Here is a 21,302-nt window from a genome sequence, read left to right as displayed (position 1 = left end):
TAAAGCAAAAAAAGTGATCTTATTGTAAACTAGTGGTACCCGCACGGCTTTGCTCGTAGTTGAAAATTAAAAGGACATTCGGTTCGCCTGTATATTTACAAATAATGGATGACGAATTTCTCGCCAATTGGCTATGTTCATTCGCTCTCCCATCCCACGATAATTTCGTAATTTACTCGTCCATCTTACGATAATTTTGCTCCTAAAATGTTCTCAAAAGTGAAGTAGAAAAAGAACAAAATCGAATTTTCGAAAATTCGCTTCGAGGTGCACACCCCATGCTACAAACTAACTTTTTGCCAAATTTCTTGAAAATCGGCTGAACGATCTAGGCGCTATGCGCGTCACAGAGATCCAGACATCCTACAGACATCCAGACAGAGAGACTTTGAACTTTATTATTAGTAAAGATAAAGTTACTGAATTTTAAGTGATGCAACAATGAAATAATGCCGTCTCGCAAGCTATCGCGCGAGTTTCATTGTTAGTTACTCAATCAATGATTTTGGACATTGTATGTATGAGGATTTTTAAAGCAAAGTTATCCCAGAAAATATTAGCAACCGTCACTGAGAGCTTAATTTTAAAAAAGAAAGAAAGAAAGAAAAATATCCTCTTGGGTGTATGGTGGGGGTGGGCTTGGATGGAGCATCTGAACAGCAATATTGTTAAACTGTTATCCCGCCTCGTCTAGAGTAAAAAGGCTGGCGATCCCTTGCTTCTTATGCATTTTTAATAACTTTTTTTGTTAAATTTATAAAAAGATGTCAAAAGTATGAAATTCCTTTCTTTTTTACACCTTTCAAACATTTATACTTTCAAATACACCAATGTAAGTATTTTTTCTGTAAAACTAAGTTTAAATGCAAAGGATTTTGATAAACGCAATGTTTTTTTTTTTTTTTTTTTTTTTTTTTTAACTGGTTGAAGAATTGAAACGCATTTTTATCGATGATAAAAGATATAACGTTCACAATTCTAACAATTCTAACATATCCAACATATAAATTTGTTTTTTAGGGGTTTTGTTTTCTGATACAAAAGCTTCTAAAAATTAGATTTCGAACTTATTGCAAACTTCAAAACTGTTTCTTGTTTTCATCTTTCTTTTTTCTTTTTTCACTGATTTTTCAAAGAAAGAAAGGAAAAAAGAACGCAAACAAAAGCCTGCAATGTTTCCAAATATAAGATCTTTGCATTTACTTATGAAAACTTTTTCCGGAAAGTAAAATATGAAAATAGAAGAAACATTGCAGAATGCAATCACCTTTTCTTCTTTTCTTTCTTTTTTTGCTTTCGGTAAAAAGAAAAAAGATCAAAGAATAAGGTGATGAATGTAAATTTCTGAATAGAGTTATTATTTTTTTTTAAACCGGATATTTTTTTTTTTTTACTTATTACCTATCGGCCGAAGTTCTGACATTTAAGAAAAAATTAGTCTTGCTAGTTATATATTTTGTTTGAGCGTTTTTTTTTTTTTTTTCGAAAATTCAGTAAGAGGTAGAGTTTCTATGAATGCATTTTGTGCTTTTGCGAAGAATCTGCACAATGGGGTTGTTTCCTTCAGTCAAAAGTACTACTTTTAGTCACTGAAATTGATAAAATGAGTAAAAAAAAATAACATGGCCCCAGAAAATACTTTCATTTTCCCAACAGTTATTTTTAAATTAATTTTTTAAAGTGTCCGATTTTGAAAACAAGGTGTGGTCTTTATGACGTCACAAATGATGCAATTTGGCGCATCTTTCTACCACGTTTCCACGCTATGATAATCAAGCAGCGAATTAAATATTGCGCTCTACGCTTGCTATCAACCATATCGTTGCCAATGCACGTGAGTAAAGATGCGAATTAAATATTTTCTCCGTGAATGGCAACACCACAATGGCATTTCATCATTTGTTATGTCACACGACAGAAACGTAAACAATGAAAGCGGTAAGTAAGCGATTTAAGTATTTTTTTAAAAATATTAAGCTTGAACAAATTATTTAAAAAATTGGTCAGATCCTATATCTTTAAGCATGCTCTTTTAGAAAAAAAATACTTTTAAAGTTTTGGAAACGACCCCATTTATTATGTTTTGACTGCTGCGGTTTTTTCTGTTCGATATATCTTTTCTTAACTATATCTTCTACATTTATTTTTATCTAAAACAAGAGAGTACGACCCGAATTTGACAACCCTTCAGAATTTTCAAGGCGTACATAATCGAAATAAGCTTTTAATTGCAAAGCTATTTTAAAGGTGCTATTTTGTTTTTTCAATTTTTAAAATGTTTAAAACCTTTTTTTTTCTTTTTTTGAAAAAAATCAAACAATTTCGTGATACATGCAATTTATCAGAAATCCCGGTTATGAATCCTGAGACTGCAGTTTCTTAAGAGCGTAAATGCAGTCTCAGGATAACCGGTCTGTGATAACCGGGCTGTCTGGGACATTGCATGTAGTTCAGCCTTAGCATGTGGGCGGTAACTTATTGCTAAATCTTGTGATAGTTACTGTCCGACCATCGATTACATGGAAAGCCTAATATCCGGTTTACAGGCGGAAAGGGACGTATCTATTAGTTTATAGGGATGTTAGTTGGTTTTTGTTTCAGATGTGACTTTTTGCCTCTCTATTATTTAACCTTAGTTTTGAAAGAATGAAAATTTGCTCACAGCAACATTTTTCAAATCTAAAGTATATTCGATCTATATTCTCAAGGCAAAAATTAATTGATTTATTTATTCGCAACAAAGTTTTGAGCTTACCATTTTGCTTTTACGTTCCTGAACGAAATGAAAATGTTTTACTTTCTTTTTGTTTTTTCCATGGTAACTATTTTTGTTTTCCCTTATTTTATTTTAGAGAATGCAATAAATGAATAAGGCACTGGTGACAATATAAAACGCGTGCATCAAGACCCCATCTTTATTTTCCCTTCTCCCCCTGCTGGATTCATTCAGATGGAATCGTCTTTACTTAGCAGATTGCCAAATTACATACAATCCGTGGTCAAAGAGTAAACATTTATTTTTTGGGAAAAAAAATTTCCTAAATGTAATCAGTATTTAAACTAGGGACACATTTTCAAAGAATATTTGTGTTTGATCAAATGTACTTCCTGATTTTATTTCACTTAAGCAGTTCATCTCACGCATTCCAAAATAAGAGAACTCATTTTTTCTCTTCTTTCGTTCATTCTTTTTTTTTCCTTAGGAAAGAGATAAATAAATTTTGGTGAAATTTGACTCAACGTTGTAACGATAATACGTATGAGTCAGTCTTTTTCCAAATTGTACTAGAATTTCACTTTTGTAGTTAATTAAAACTGAATAATTCAGTTGCTGAAAGTGTATTTTTATATATTTAACTCTATGCAGGAAAAAACGCACGCAAAAATTCTCCTTTTTCCTTCAAGAAAAGAAACTTCGGAGATCGAATAATTTTAAGTCCCAAGTTCAAAAAAAAAAACATTTTTTTTTATGCTTGCTTTCATTATTCAGTTTTTTTTTTTTTTCAAAATAAACTTTTTTTTCAGAAGTATACCACGTTGAAAAATATTACCTTTTTTTTATACTTTGCTAAAGTTGAAACAATTTCTGAGAAAGAGAGGAAAATAAAAGTAGATTATTCACAATCAAATTTTACATTAAAAAGTTCTCTTTTAAACTAAATTCTTCATTTTTTTTCATATTAAAGTATAATACAAAAAAAATAGCACACACATGGTGTTATTTTTAAAGAAAATATGTTTTTCTCTATGGACTGCTAATTTCAAAGATATTGCATTTGTTCCTTAGAATACGTACTTTGCTTTAAAATGCTTGTGAAGAGCTGCTGATTTGTAAAAGATCGCTCATTTATAGAGGCGAGATTATATGCAAATGCATAGGGTAGACCGACCAGTTAAGCACTATTTCATTTTTTAAAAATCCTAGTAATTTTAAATTCTGTACTATACAGATTATGATAGCTAAAACATTTTAATTGATCATTGTAAATATCTCTAAAAAATCGCGGGAACTTAAATGGTTCAGCTTCCGACTTTTTTAGGTGTTTAAAGAAAAAATGGCACAAAGACCCAGTGAATGAACACCTCGAACCAGTAAATGAACACAAATTGGTCCAGTGAATGAACATGATAAATTTTGATTCAAAAAGAAACTAAGTTTCTTTGAGATCTATCTATCTATCTATCGATCTATATAACTACTATATCTATTTATCTATCTATCTATCTATTTAGATAACTATCTATATCTATCTATCTATCTATTTATATATCGTATCTATCTATCTCTATGTCTATTTACCTATTTATCAATGTACTTATCTATTTTTCTATCTATCTATCTACTTATTTGTATCTAGCTATGTATATCTATCTATCAATTTATCTACTTGTCTATCTATATACTTATCTATCGATCTATCTACTTATCTATCTATATACTTATCTATCGATCTATTTATCTACTTGTCTATCTATCTACTTATCTATCTATCTATCTATATTTTTATCTTTCGATCTATATATCTATCTACATACTTATCTTTCGATCTATCTATCTACTTATTTATCTACTTATATATCTATATAACTACTATATCTATATATCTATCTATATATCTATCTATCTATTTATATATCGTATCTATCTATCTCTATGTCTATTTACCTATTTATCAATGTACTTATCTATTTTTCTATCTATCTATCTACTTATCTATCGATCTATTTATCTACTTATCTATTTATATACTTATCTATCGATCTATCTATCTACTTATTTATCTACTTATCTGTCTATCTATCTATATACTTATCTTTCGATCTATCTATCTACTTATTTATCTACTTATCTATCTATCTATCTATCTATATACTTATCTATCGATATATCTATCTACTTATTTATCTACTTATCTATCTATCTATCTATATAACTACTATATCTATTAATCTATCAATCTATCTATTTATATAACTATCTATATCTATCTATCTACCTATCTACTTATCTATCTATCTACTTATCTATCCATCTATATACTTATCTATCGATCTATCTATCTACTTATTTATCTACTTATCTATCTATCTATCTATATACTTATCTTTCGATCTATCTATCTGCTTATTTATCTCCTTATCTATCTATCTATCTATCTATATACTTATCTATCGATCTATCTCTCTACTTATTTATCTACTTATCTATCTATCTACCTATCTACTTATCTATCTATCTATATATATATACACTTATCTATCGATCTATCTCTCTACTTATCTATCTATATGTCCACTAATCTATATACTTATATACTTATCTATCTACTTATCTCTCTACTTATCTACTTATCTATATGCTTATCTATACATCTATCTACTTATCTATCTGTCTATCAACCTAACTATCTACCTATTTATCTGTCTGTGCATCTAAATATCTACCAATCTATTACCGTTCCTCCTAATCAATCTATTTATCTATATATCTAGCTGCTTTTTTACCTGTCTATCTACCTATCTATTTATCTATCAGCATATCTACCTATCTATATCTATCCACTAATCTACATCTAAAGGTCTATCTACCTGTCTATATATCTACCGAATATCTATCTCTATATCAGTCTCTCTACCTAGCTATCTATCTCTATATTAGTCTCTCTATCTACCTATCTATCTGTTAACCACTACCTATCTATTTAACTATCAATAAATCTATCGATCTATCTACCTACCTATTCTATCTCTATATTTATCTACCTATATATTTATGAACCTATTATTTTTTATATATCTATCTCTTTATCTTCCTCTATCTATCTATCTATTTATATACAAACATACATACATATCTACCTATCTATTCTCTCTCTTTGTATATATATTTCTATTTCTCTATCTCTCTATCTATCAAGAGAGATAAAGATATAGAAAGATACATGTAGGTAGGTAGGTTAATATACAGATAGAGATATAGACAAAAGATAAAACTCAGTAAAAAGTGCATTGTTTACAGAGACAAAAATAAAGAAATTATAAAATATATAATGAAATCTTTACTAATAATAAAGCTGAAAGTCTCTCTGTCAGGATCTCAGTGACGCGCATAGCGCCTAGACCGTTCAGCCGATTTTCATGAAATTTGGCACAAAGTTATTTTGTAGCATGGGGGTTTGCACCTCGAAGCGATTTTTTGAAAATTCGATGCGGTTCTTTTTCTATTCCAATTTTAAGAACAAAAATATCATAAGATTGACGAGTAAATTATGAAATTATCATAACGTGGAACCGTAACATTGGCACAAGCCAATTGGCGAGATACGAAATTATCATAACGTGGAACCGTAACATGAGTACAAGCCAATTGGCGATAAAATTTACCATACATTATTTGTAAATATACAGGCGAACCAAAAGACCTTTTAAATTTTCTATTACGGGCAAAGCCGTGCGGGTACCACTAGTACATAAATAAATAAGCATATAAAACTATCTGCATTACAAATAAGGAAGAAAATTAAAATATCTCAAAGAAACTTCAAATTTCTTTTTAAATCAAAAGAAATTTTGCCATTGTTCATTCACTGGGTTTTCGCAATTTTTCGAACCCAGTGACTGAACACCCCTTTACCTAAAAATCTACGCATTCTGCATTGACTGAAACAATTTAAATCCATAGCCTAAATATGTATACTTAATTTTTCTTTCGTAAAGTTAAAAAATAAAATTTATCAATAAAAATAATATTCATCAAAATAATTGCTTGCGCGAAACCAGCCTTATTAGTATTTTAAAAGAGAAAAACAACGATTCACTGCAGTAAAACTTTCAAATTTTTTTCAGGAAAAAAATACGTATCCAAAGTAACCAATCAGGTGTCAGATAACTTAGAATATCAATAAAGAACAATTTTGTAGTGAATTTATTTAGAAAAAAAAATTTGGAAGCTTATTTTTAAAAAAAAAAATGACGCGCTGTTCATTCACTGGGTGGTGTTCACTCACTGGTCGGTCTACCCTATATGTGCATTTATAATGTGTGTTCTACTTATTTATTTTACGATCCCACTACTATACTGAGAGAGAATCGGCTACTATTGAAAAACTCGAAAACTGAATGAATATCAATTTTAAGTTCACAGTTAATACGCAAAATAGTTTTTATTCGGCAGTAATTTAAAATATTAATAAGCACCTAGTCCAAGTTCCAAAGAAGTTAACTAAATGAAAACTTAAAGTATTTTTTTTTTAGAATGTTAAGTCTTATTTTAGTTTATTTAATTTATATTAAATAATTCCTAAAATTACAAGTACTGAAGTGGTTCAGATTATTTCTGCTCTTAATAAAAGGTTATGCACTAATCTTAACAGGTTACGACATTTGAAACCCTCAGAGACCCCCACACCTACCTAACTCCTTGGTGTTTTGGTTTTAAATGCGCAGATAAACCTGAGCGAGTGGGTCTCTGAGGAACAGCAAGTTACGACTGATAAGATTTAACAGGTTATGAAAACAATGTTAACAGAATACAAGATTTCCCTTCTGAATTATCTCGATCAGAAAGATAATAGAACTGACATTTGAAAAGACGTCTACCTGCTGTGAATTGAGCGTCAGTAGGAAAGAGATAATATGTAGACCAGTAGTCTGTCCACGAAGTTAAACGGTCGATTGAGTGCAGCACGGAAAGGTTATTTTCTTTGCACTGGCACTGCACATGCAGAGAAGTGAGATTTACAGAATTCATTCGTTATGTTTGAGTTTTTCGTGTTTCGATTATCGCCAACTATGCTGATTATATTTTAAAGATAAGTGTCCAACTGTGTTAATTAATCTAATTTTTGAAGCTATGTACAATGGGCTTAATAATTAAATCGGTCACCAATGGGGTCGTTTCCAAAATTTTAAAAGTATTTTTTTCTGAAAGAACATGTTTAAAAACATAGGATCTGACCATTTTTAAAATAATTTATTTAAGTTTAATATTTAAAAAAAAAAAATGGTTGCGTTTTCATTGTTCACACTTCTGTCGTGTGACATCACAAATGATGAAATGCCGTTCAATGTTGCCATTCACAGAACAAAATATTTAATTCGCATCTTTATTCACGTGTATTGGCAACGATATGGTTGATGGCAAGCGTAGAGCGCAATTTTGATTCGCTGCTTGATTATCATAACGTGGAAACGTAGTAGAAACATGCGCTTAATTGCATCATTTGTGACGTCATCAAGACCACGCCTTGTTTGAAAATGTTCGGACATTTTAAAAAATTAATTTAAAAAAAAAACTGTTGGTAAAATGAAAGTATCTTCTGGGTCCATGTAATTTTTTTTTTGCTCATTCTATTCATTTCAATGACTAAAAGTAGTCTTTTTTACTGAAGGAAACCACCCCATTTGCTAAAAGCAACCAAGCGACAAATGTGTAGTGTTGGAACTTTTTTTTATTCTATACATACATGCATACATGCTCTGAAAAGTGACACAGCTCTGAATATTATATAACGATGGTACCGTAGAGCACTGTTATACCACGGTATCGGGGGCATGTTTTGCACCGTGGTATAACAGTGCTCTACGTTACCATCGTTATATAATATTCAGATCTGTGTCACTTTTCATAGCATGTATGCATATATGGGCATGTTCTGCACCACTGTATAACAGTGCTCTACGGTACCATCGTTTTATAATTTTCAGATCTGTGTCATTTTTCAGAGCATGCATGCATGTATGGGCATGTTTTGCACCGCGGTATGCCAAATGAATTGAAAAAACTAATCTTATAGCTCCGGTTATTAAAACGCGTCTTGCTTCAATATTTTTTTTAACAATCTTCCGTAAATAATACTCCAAAATATTCTTCTGTAATAAATATTTTGTAAACAACATATTTCACAGTTCTTTAAATAATCTTCCGTAAATAATACTCCGAAATATCTTTAATGCTAAAACTTCCGTAGATAATGCTTCGAAATAATCTTCGATAATAATTCTAATGTAAAAAGTACATTTCACTGTTCTTTTAAATATTTTTCCGTAAATTTTGCTCCGAAATAATCTTCTGTAATAAATTTTAGCAAATAATACAAAATAATTAACAACAATAATATCAATATTGTTGTTATAATAACAATGTTTCACTGTTCTTTTAACTAAACTTCCATGAAATAATGCTCCGAAACAATCTTTCGCAATAAATATTTAGTAAGCAATACTTTTCACTGTTCTTTTAAATCCGTAAATAATAATCCGAACGAATCTTCAGTAAGTAATACGTTTCACTGTTCAGTAAAAATAGTTGTCAGTAAAACTCAGAACTAGTCACGAGGCTAAACAAAGCTAAGAGCATTTGATCTGAATAATCTATTCCTGAGGTTCCATGAATGTTAAAGTAAAAAAAGAGTAAAAAGAGCTCAATTGAAGTAACTGATCTTATAACTATGGGTATCGAAAAGTTTTTTACATGCAATCTTCCTTTAAATTATCTTTCGTAAATAATCCTTCGAAATAATCTTCCCTAATAAGTCCTTTGTAAATAATTCTTCAAAATGAACTTCCGTAAAAATATTCCGTACGTAAAATATTTCACTATTCAGTAAAAATATTTATCAGCAGAACTAAGAACTTGTCACTAGGCTAAACAAGGCTGTGAGCATTTTCTCTAAATAATCTGTTCTTGAGGTTGCAGAATGTTCAGATAAGAACATCAGGAGTTTAGCATGAAAAAAAAAAAGAACTCAATTGAAGAAACTGATCTTATACAACTATGGGCATCAAAAACGTTTGTTGCATGCAATTGTCACAATCTAAAACGTACCGCAGTCAAACAAGGCTAAGTGCATTTTTTTCTAAACAGTCTGTTCCAAGAATTACATACTGTTCTAGTAAGTTCATTTGAAGTTAAGCACATTAAAGTAAAGAACTCAAAGGAAGAAACTGATCTCACAACTTCAGGCATCAAAAAGTTCGTTACATGCAATCTTCGAGCACTGCTGTATAAAGTACATGGGAAATATGTATTTCGCGTAAAAACATTAAGGAATAAACAAAAGTCTGGCACTCACGCGAGATGGTTTTGTTGTTACAGTCCAAATGCAAGGTTCGTGTTCAAAAAAGTGAAAATGGCTTATAGAGTTAGATTTCTTATTTTCCTCGGAATAAAGCACACTGAATGAGTTCTTTTTTTTTTTTTTTTTCGCCTCAGAACTGGAACTTTAACATCTCATCCGTTTTTTTAAACAAAAACTTTAATAAGTAAGATTCTCGGAATAAAGTTTTATGTATGAGCTTAAGTCAGCGGGTTCATTTTTTTCTTTTTTATATGGAGATTGTTAACCACTGCGTTTTGTTACTTTTTTATTCGTTTCCCTTTTTTGGAAGAACATGGTCGAAAGTAGTGATGGCACGAAGGGGAGTTTGGCCGAAGCGCCGAATACCGAAGCCTTGACCAATGTTGCCAGATGGTCAAATCCAGATTTCCCCGTTTCCCTTCCAACTTTTCCCCAAAAAACGATGTTTTCTATAAAAATTTTCCAAATTCAAAAATTATTTTTCCACTAATATTTTCATAAAATGAAACGACTTTTTCTGATATTTTTGTCTCTTAAAAAAAAATGTTTTTTCCCCCAAATAGCCAAATTTTCTTATAAAATTCTCCAACTTTTTTTTTCGTCCCATTTTCGCTTTTTTTTTTTTTTTTTTTTGTCTTCTTTATCTCTTTTTTTTTACCTTTACTAATAATAAAGCTGAAAGTCTCTCTGTCCGGATCTCTCTCTCTCTCTCTCTCTCTCTGTCAGAATCTCTGTCTGTCAGGATCTCTGTGACGTGCATAGCACCTAGACCGTTGGACTGATGTTCATGAAGTTTGGCAAAGAATTAGTTTGTAGCATGGGGGTGTGCACCTTTAAGCGATTTTTTGAAAATTCGATTTTGTTCTTTTGCTATTCCAATTTTAAGAACATTTTCCCGAGCAAAATTATCATAAGATAGGCAACTAAATTATCAAGTTATCATAATGTGGAACCGTGACGTGGGCAAGCCAATTGGCGAGAAATTCATCATACATAATTTGTAAATATACAGGTGAACGAAAATACCTTTTAATTTTCAACTACGGGCAAAGCCGTACGGGTGCCACTAGTCATAAATACAAGCGCCTGACCAAGAGATAAGAAATAACTAATTTTTTTTTTCTACTCGCATTTACTACTCTGCTTCTGTATGTACATGTAAACTTTGATTTTTGTATGTATTTATCCAAGAACACTCTTTATCACCTTTATTTTTGCCTGTTTCACGTATCATTTAGTTACTCACGTAGAACTATTAATGAGAATTCCGTAGCATAATATTCCACATAATGCGAATTCCATGAAGTTGAGCAAAGCTAAACCAACGCTGTTTGATACAAACAATGTAACTACTAGATGTCAAGACGCGAATTGAAATACGAAAAAAAAAATTCCCGAGAGTTTTTTTTTTTTCCCCAAGTTTTGCCCAAGAAAAAATTTTTCCCCAAAGAAATCCCCTCAAAACCTATTTCTCCAAAATTTCCCCAGACAGCACCAGATATCCCCAAAACGAGGAAATTTCCCCCAATCTGGCAACACTGGCCTCGACTGCTGTATATATTGAGCTTTGGCACTAAACGTACAATAAAATGTATGCACTAATATTACGTTATCTTTAATACGATTGAAGATTCTTATTGTCAAAAAGCATTTTCAGCTTACTGATTTTTTTTGAAAATTAACATCACAAATTAAGGTATTGTGTCAAAAGAAATAGAATTCTTCAGATACCTGCTTTTAACCAACTAAAGTTGTTCCTATAATTGCTAACTAAATATACTGTAATGTACCATATTCATTCTTTATTTACTTTCAAACTAATTGCTAAATACTTATAAAATTGATTACTGAACGATTTCTGGTTCAATACACACAACTTTCAAATCTTACTAATATTATATATGCAAAAGTTTGTCTGTATGGATGGATGTATGGATGTATGGATGTATGTATGGATGTTTGTTACTCTTTCACGCAAAAACTACTGAACGGATTTTGATGAAACTTTACAATAATATAGCTTATGCATCAGAATAACACATAGGGTAGTTTTCGTCCCGTTATGGGGGGCAAAACCCCCTTAGGGGGCAATAAAACACAATTTTTGTATAAATTCTCTAATATTGGGATGAAAAAATACTTGCACATATTTACATTATATGTCCATCGAAAGCTCTGATTTTTCTGCTGATGATGGCACCTGTTCGAAATTTCTAAGTAGAATAAAAAACGAGTTATGAGCTTTTTAGATCCATGTTCGAAGGCTTTCCTCAACTCAATACAGTATTTAGTGTATCATCTCAACTCTCTGTCGATAGCGACAATTGTTGTATTGTTGACTTTCTTTGCTTTTCGTGACTGTTCAAGGCTTTTCTCAAGTCAAATCTTGAAGTAAGATTTTTGCACAAGATTGGCAAATAATACATGATTTGGCTGATGATTTTCCATTTAAACGGAACTTTAATGTAGTTAATGGTTTTTATTATTATTTATGCTGATTGAACACTTACTCATTATCCAAACAACCAGCAGATCGCCAAAATTTTTGCAGAAAGATTTCCGTAGCTGATGCATTTGGCAGTTTTTTCAACGTTGCTGTTTTTGAAGCCGAAGACTACGTCATAATGTTTCTCAGCTTTCACCATGTAAACAAAATATCGCCAATCAAAGAATTTTCAAAAGACCTTTTTTACTGTGTTAAATAATCCAGCAACTAAATTAGGCAAATCCATAAACAGCACAAAAACTTCCATTAATTTTCCTTTTTGCACAATTTCAAACAATCACCAAATTGTATTACTTATTTTGGTAACATTTCGGATGAAACTGTTTAGCGCCATTTTATGGTGACCAAAAATATCTCAGCATCTAGCGACGATATCTCTGTAACGAAAATTAATATTATATCGTTTTACAAAGTAAGGAAAGAATGGGGGAGCATCATCGAAGGTACCCCGAAACGACTTTCGCAAATTCGGTAAAATCGCACCAAGAGCCACAATGATTGAAATTTCCCGAAATAACTAAAGCAAGTATAAGGGGATTACGAGCGCAGCTACTTTTTTTTAATCACTTCGTACTTCATTAGCCATACAGAGAAGGTTTTAGACTCCATGTTAGAAAAAAAGTATCAACAGATTAATCTTTTTAAATATGAGAAGATTAATTTCATGTTTTTTAAATTTGTATATGCTTAAATATAGTGCTTTCGTTTCTAAATCAATATTACTTTGTTCTTTATACTTATTGCTATTTTAGTTTTATGGGTAAGGAAGAAACTCGATTTTTAATCACGTCAAAAAGATGTGTTTTAAATTCTTTCACTTAAAACAGAAAACAAAAGCAAGTAACGATTTTTTCTAATAATTATTACTGACCCAGGCAACGCCGGGTATTTTTGCTAGTTAAATATAAATGTCAACAATGTTCAACTTATAAGGTACAATTGAAACTAACTTTAAAAAAAAAACATTATTTGATATAATGGGGTCGTTTCAAAATTTTAAAAGTATTTTTTTCTGAAAGAGCATGCTTAAAAACGTAGGATATGACCATTTTTTAAATAATTTGTTCAAGTTCAATATTTTAAAAAAATTACTTAAATCGGTGCGATTTCATTATTTACACTTCTGTCGTGTGACATCACAAATGATGAATTGCCGTGTTGAATTCTGTCGTGTGTTGCCATTCACAGAACAAAATATTTAACTTTGCGTCTTTACTCACGTGTATTGGCAACGATATGGTTGATAGCAAGCGTAGAGCGCAATTTTAATTCGCTGCTTGATTATCCTAACGTGGAAACGTAGTAGAAAGATGCGCCAAATTGCATAATTTGTGACATCATAAAGACCACGCCTTGTTTGAAAAATCGGACATTTTAAAAAATTAATTTAAAAAAAATGTTGGGAAAATGAAAGTATTTTGTGGGTCTATGTAATTTTTTTTTGCTTATTCTATCCATTTCTATGACTAGAGGTAGTACTTTTGACTGAAAGAAACCATCCTATTGTAACTGCAAAATGTATATTTACACCATAATTTACTAGCCGAATCACAGTTCATTACTCGACCTGGGCAAAGCTTCCGCGTACAAGGCCGAAGCTTCAGCCTGGTCGAAGATTTGCCCCATTTCTAGTTGAAAGCATGAATTTGATATTTTTTTAATTAGTTTTTTTAGTTATAAATAAGTCGAATGGAATGTTTATTAATTTTTGATATCCACTTTCTGATACGTAAGATTCGAAACATAACTTATCATTACACTTAAAATCTGACAAGTCTTTAGTGATAACTGAAAAAGCTTTCCTTAAGCGGAAACTATACGAAATTTTCTGCAACATTACTGTTTGACCACGGATTGTATGTAATTTGGCAATCTGCCAAGTAAAGACGATTCCATCTGAATGAATCTAGAGGGGAGAAGGGAAAATAACGATAGGGTTTTGATGCACGCGTTTTACAATATCACCAGAGCCTTATTCATTTATTGCATTCTTAAAAATAAAAGAAGGGGAAACAAGAATAGTTACCATGGAAACAACAAAAAGAAAGTAAAACATTTTCATTTCGTTCAGGAACGTAAAAGCAAAATGGTAAGCTCAAAACGTTGTTGTGAACAAATAAATTAATTAATTTTTGCCGTGAGAATATAGATCGAATATACTTTAGATTTAAAAAATGTTGCTGTGAGCAAATTTTCATTTTTACAAAACTAAGGCTAAATAACACAGGGGCAAAAGTGCACATCTGAAACAAACCAACTAACATCCCTATAAACTAATAGATACGTCAATTTCCGCCTATGAACCGGATATTAGCCCTTCTATGTAATCGATGGTCAGACAGTAAGTTTCATTTACACCAGGAAATTTGCAATCTGTATACAAGTGGTACACCATTTTCACTGCCGTTTTATGCATCAATGCAGTTGTTTTTCATGAAACAAACAATCAATGCAACGGCGTTCTTTTGAAATAATACCACTTAATGAGAAAGGAAGCGTTTACTTTGATGCAGAAAAAATAATTGCGAGCTTTTAAAAATTAAACATGAGCAGTCATGAAACTGGTAATTAGTTTATTCATATAAATATGCCGTCTCTTAATGTGTTGGCTCACTGCCAACTATTTCTTTTAAAGAAAAACGTGAAGTAAATTAGTTAGGGAGGAATCTTGGAATGAGAAATGTTTCTCATCGACTAAATCTAATTTCAAGTTCAAAAGGCTTTCTCCGCTGAGAGAAATTGCTTCTACATCGAACCAAAAGATCTTTCCTCGTTAAATGGAGACGAAAGAAGACGGAATTGCAGTTTTAACAAATGTTTCTTTCTGCTAAAATGTTTGATATTCGACGGAGATGAATGGTTATAGACTCGTTCCTCATTCCCTGCTGATAACGGACATTTTCTTAATGCATTTATGCAGTTTTATAATTGCACTAGTGGCACCCGCACGGCTTTGCCCGTAGTAGAAAATTAAAAGGTCATTTGGTTCGCCTGTATATTAACAAATAATGGAGGATGAATTTCTCGCCAATTGGCTATGTTAAATGGCTCGCCCATGTTACGGTTCCACGTTATGATGATTTCGTAATTTACTATTCCACGTTGTGATCATTTGCTCGGAAAAAGTTTCTTAAAATTAGAATATGAAAAGAACAAAATCGAATTTTCGAAAAATCGTTTCGAGGTGCACACCCCCATGCTACAAACTAACTTTGTACCAAATTTCATGAAAATCAGCCGAGCGGATTAGGCGCTATTCGCATCGCAGACATCCTACAGACAGACTTTGAGCTTTATTATTACTAAAGAAAAGAACAAAATCGAATTTTCAAAAAATCGCTTCGAGGTGCACACCCCCATGCTACAAACTAACTTTGTGCCAAATTTCATGAAAATCGGCTGAACGGTCTAGGCGCTATGCGCGTCAAAGACATCCTACAGACAGACTTTGGGCTTTATTATTAGTAAAGATTTAATGTCTGTTTGAGTCTAAAGTTTGTTGAGTTTAAACGACCGGACTTCGCTTAATCCGGACAGTCATTTAGATTCACATATTGACGAGTAGGCGGCCGTGTTTTGTATTTTTGTATGTATTTTTGAATTTTTGTTTTGGGTTTAGTTATATATTTTATTCTCTTAAATTAAAAATACATTTTTTTACTGTGCACAGAAGTTTATTTAAGTAGCTTGGCTCAATTTTTTGGTTATTTTGCTTAATCCGTACTTTCATTAACTCGGCCGACCTTGGCCCCCTCTTATTCCGAACGAATGAGACTAAATTGTACTTTAAATAAACCAATCAGATGATGAAAATGGCTGATTTTTGGGCGGTACTTTTAGGTTAGTCATTTAGTAACCTAAATGAATATTTTCAGACATACCGGTTAACTTTTCGTTACTTCTAACGTTTTCGTTTATCTTCTTTACTAATAATAAAGCAGTAAGTCTCTCTGTCCGGAGGATGTCTGGAGGATGTCTGGAGGATGTCTGTAGGATGTCCGTAGGATGTCTGTGACGCGCATAGCGCTTAAACCGTTCGGCCGATTTTCATGAAATTTGGCACAAAGTTAGTATGTAGCATGGGGGTGTGCACCTCGAAGCGATTTTTCGAAAATTCGATGTGGTTCTTTTTTTATTCCAATTTTAAGAAAAAAAGTATCATAAATTACGAAATTATCGTAACGTGGAACCGTAACATGGGCACAAGCCAATTGGCGAGATACGAAATGATCATAACGTGGAACCGTAATGTCGGTACAAGCCAACTGGCGAGAAAATTCACTATACATTATTTGTAAATATACAGGCGAACCAAAATACCTTTTGATTTTTCTATTGCGGGCGAAGCCGTGCGGATATCACTAGTTACTAATAATAAAGCAGAAAGTCTCTCTGTCCGGAGGATGTCTGGATGTCTGGATATCTGTAGGATGTCTGTAGGATGTCTGTGACGCGCATAGCGCCTAAACCGTTCGGCCGATTTTCATGAAAATTGGCACAAAGTTAGTTCGTAGCATGGGGGTGTGCACCTCGAAGCGATTTTTCGAAAATTCGATGTGGTTCTTTTTTTATTCCAATTTTAAGAAAAAAACTACCATAAATTACGAAATTATCACAACTTGGAACCGTAACATGGGCACAAGCCAATTGGCGAGATACGAAATGATCATAACGTGAAACTGTAACGTCGGTACAAGCCAATTGGCGAGAAAATTCACCATACATTATTTGTAAATATACAGGCAAACCAAAAGACCTTTAATTTTTCTATTACGGGCGAAGCCGTACGGGTGCCACTAGTTACTAATAATAAAGTAGAAAGTATCTCTGTCCGGAGGATGTCTGGATGTCTGTGATGCGAATAGCGCCTAATCCGCTCGGCTGATTTTCATGAAATTTGGTACAAAGTTAGTTTGTAGCATGGGGGTGTGCACCTCGAAGCGATTTTTCGAAAATTCGATGTGGTTATTTTTCTATTCCAATTTTAAGAAAAAAACTATCATAAATTACGAAATTATCCTAACGTGGAACCGTAACATGGGCACAAGCCAATTGGCGAGATACGAAATTATCATAACGTGGAACTGTAATGTCGGTACAAGCCAATTGGCGAGAAAATTCACCATACATTATTTGTAAATATACAAGCGAACCAAAAGACCTTTAATTTTTCTATTACGGGCGAAGCCGTGCGGGTACCACTAGTTTTACATAAAATAAAAATTTTATAAAAAAAAAAACAGAATTAAAAAAAATTAGAAAGATCATGCTGCACTCTCCCGGCAAGCTAATGAAATAAGTTTTCTACGCTTCATTTTTTAATTTCAGAGAAAAAAAAAACAGAAATAAAAGATTGGTGGTGTTGTAGAACACAGTTCATTGCATCATTGTATCTTTCTGAAATGACTGTTTGGGAGCTGTTGAAAGTTTTCTCCTGCATAGTAATTTTCTATGCAATACGATGAATGATGGAAACCTTGTAAGTTTGTGAAGTACAAAGTAGGAGTTTTTAAACATTTATAATTACTGTTTTTCTGCTCCAAATTTGCACTACGTTTATTGCAATAGCATGTTTATGAGGAGATAGTACCCTGTATACACGCAATGTTAAGTTGAGAAACTTCATGTGCCTTTTTCACAAAACGTTTTAAAGACAGAAATTTAGCGTTTACAATAAATATCTAAGAGTCTACTGAAGTGAAATTCAACGCAATGGGGTGGTTTCCGTCAGTCAAAAGTACTACTTTTAGTCATTGAAATGGAGGAGCACATATGTGTACCAAATTTCGTTCGATTTCATGCGGTAGTTTTTTGCTGTAGAGCGACCACAAAAAACTGGTCACACACAGACGTGACACACACAGACGTGACACACACACACACACACACACACACACACACACACACACACACACACACACACACATACACAGACAGACAGACATTTTCCAAAAATTGTCGAAATGGACTCAGCACACCTCAAAACGTTCGAATCCGTCAAAATTCGAAATTCGAAAATTTGCACGAATCCAACTTTCTTCTATATATTAGATATAGAAGAAAGTAAAAAATGCTCAGATCCTATGTTTTTAAGCATACTCTTTCAGAAAAAATACTTTTAAAATTTTGGAAACGACCCCATTCCATTTATTTCGTAATTTATTAAATTTTAACCAATAGTTACTTTTTGAATGAAAAAAAAAACGCTTCTGATCACAAAATCAGCTTTTTAATATAAAGTGTGAAGCCTAAAGCAAAATTTCACTTCAGTGTAATTATGAACACACAGAGAAAATGTGGTGAAAATTTCAAAGTAATATGTGAAGTAAAATGAAAAATGATGAAATAAGATTTCTGCTACAATCTTATATCTTTAAAGGAGCAATTCTTGTGGTTATGTATAGATATTTATATTTCGTATCTCGAAAACGGCTCTATCGATTTGGATGAAATTTTGGATTTAATTGTAGTTTTGCATTCTAAGTTCATCTACATCAGTGTTTTTTCTGTAAAAACGCGATTTTTTACAAAAAACAGTTTTTTAATATAAGTCTATTAAGTTAAGCTTTGAAGCAAACTGAATTGACGCATCAGGCAGACGATTTGAAACCATAACAATGAAAATTTGTCTCTTCTCGCTTTAAAATTTTAAACATGCTTAGGGTTGCCAGGCTTGGCTGATATTGGCCACTTTGGCTCATTTCAAACACACTTGGCTGAAAACAAATTCAAAAGCATTATGTAAGTTGATGTAAGGCTTTTTTCTTTTTTAAGTGAAACTATTGCTTGACCGTCCTATTTTATTTTATTTATTTATTTTCTTTTTACACTTCAAATAGTTTAACATGTTTCTTAAATCACGCGTCTAAATTTTATTTCGAAGAAACTAATGCCTTGAGGCTGTTTATGTTTTGTTAAGACAATTGCTATCATTTGTTGGAATGGTTTGTGGATCATCTGTTTTGATGGATATCATGCTGTATGTAGCATTTTCTGGCGTATAGTGACCAACTACACTAAAAGTACTTATTCAAAAAGAAAATCTCGATTGGGATAAAATCGTGAAACGCATCATAGTATGGAAGGAAGTATTCGGTTAAAAACCGATTTCACCATAGCAAAACTGGTTTCAAGGACAAAATATTTTAATTACTGGCAAGAAAATTGTATAGTGGAAACAAATGTAACAGATAGTTTAAAGCAAAATGTTGATTTAATTACATTCAGAATCTTCTTTGTTTGGTACTTTAGTGTTATAAGAAGGTCGAGTGCTTAATATTTCGTTAACGAGAAGCTTTTCAAGTATATTTGGAAAAGTATTGAACCTTAAAAAACACGATTTGAAAAAAAAAATAGTTCTTTTAAAGCAGAGCGACGCTCGGTCGTCCAGGTACTATGATTAAAGTGGAAAAAACAGCGTAAACAAAACACACATTCTCATTAATATACTACATATAGCTATTGCATGGCTGCAATGGAACTTGAATGCTGAAATGTTTTATTTATTCTTTTCTGCTGTATTCGATTTGATTTTTTTTTTTTTTGGGGGGGGGGGGGGGGCGAAAACGCCAAAAGCGCTTATAAGTGGAGGTTTTTTTTCCCTACACTAAACCAATTGAGGATTAATAAATTTGCATAGGCCTACCTCTTAGGCAATCAGAACTGGAATTTTAGAGCCCTTCGTTCACTAGAAAGATGAAGGGAGCCTTTAGAAAGTTGAAGAACCATGAGTGCGGGAATTTACTAAAATTGCTTTTAAGCAGTCTATTTTTTTTTTTCCTATTAAAGGCCGGTATATTTAATTTCTCTCGTGTCCAACGATAGTAATAGGACGACAAAAATGAGTAATCGAATTCTCAAATCAAAAATCTGTTTTGATCAAAACCAAAAAATTCGGAATTCAAAGTTATTTTTTTCAAAACACTCGACAAAAAATGTCCTCTTATGTCCTCTTAGAAATTCATATTAATTAGTCATAAATGGTCTGTAGAAATACCCTGAAAAAGAATTAGCTGCGTACACCTGCGAACTTTGGACCCTGAGCTCAAACAAATCGAGAAAAATCCATTATAACATGCTTGTGTAAACAAACAAGCGAGAGAGGTTTAAAAAACACTTTTAAGCGCTTTTTGGCGTTTTCACCCCACTGTGCGCCGTAGGGAATGGGGCTGTTTCCGAAATTTTAAAAGTATTTTTTCTGAAAGAGCATGATTAAAACCGTAGGATTTAACTATTTGTTCAATAATTTGACACAGTTTTTAACAATTATTTTAACATTTTAATATTTTTTAACAATTATTTCAATCGGTGCACAGATTTGAATGCATTTTTATGCTTCTGCGCATGACCTCACAGGTTATGAAATGCCATTCACTGATGCCATTAACGCACAGCGCAAACTATCACAACCTGGCTACGTGGTTGGCAGCAAAGCGTAAACACTTAGAGCAGCAATGGAGTAGGCGCCAAAGTACATCACTAGTGACTTCACAAAAACCACGCTTTAGTTCCGAAATCGGACAGTTAAAAAATTAAATAAAAAATAACTGTTGGGAAAATAATATTTTTTTCTCACTCCATGTTTTTTTATTTTGCTTATTCTATCAATTTCAGTGACTAAAAGTAGTACTTTTTACTGAAGAAAAGTACTCCATTATAAATAACACTGAATACGTTTCCCTTGTAACCCTGAAACACTTATCTGCAGTTCTTTGCAA

The 21,302-nt window shown here is 32.3% G+C and overlaps 1 protein-coding gene across 1 annotated transcript in view; it reads right to left on the bottom strand.

Annotated features, from left to right (window-relative positions):
- LOC129226981 (ankyrin repeat and death domain-containing protein 1A-like) overlaps window positions 1-21,302 on the bottom strand; it is a 119,453-nt gene that overhangs the window by 86,332 nt on the left and 11,819 nt on the right. The window lies entirely within an intron of this gene.

This window comes from Uloborus diversus, chromosome 7 (genome assembly GCF_026930045.1).
Source record: "Uloborus diversus isolate 005 chromosome 7, Udiv.v.3.1, whole genome shotgun sequence".
Taxonomy (NCBI): Eukaryota; Metazoa; Arthropoda; class Arachnida; order Araneae; family Uloboridae; genus Uloborus; species Uloborus diversus.
The sequence above is the reverse complement of the archived record's forward strand: the minus strand, read 5'-3'. Positions and strand labels throughout refer to the sequence as shown.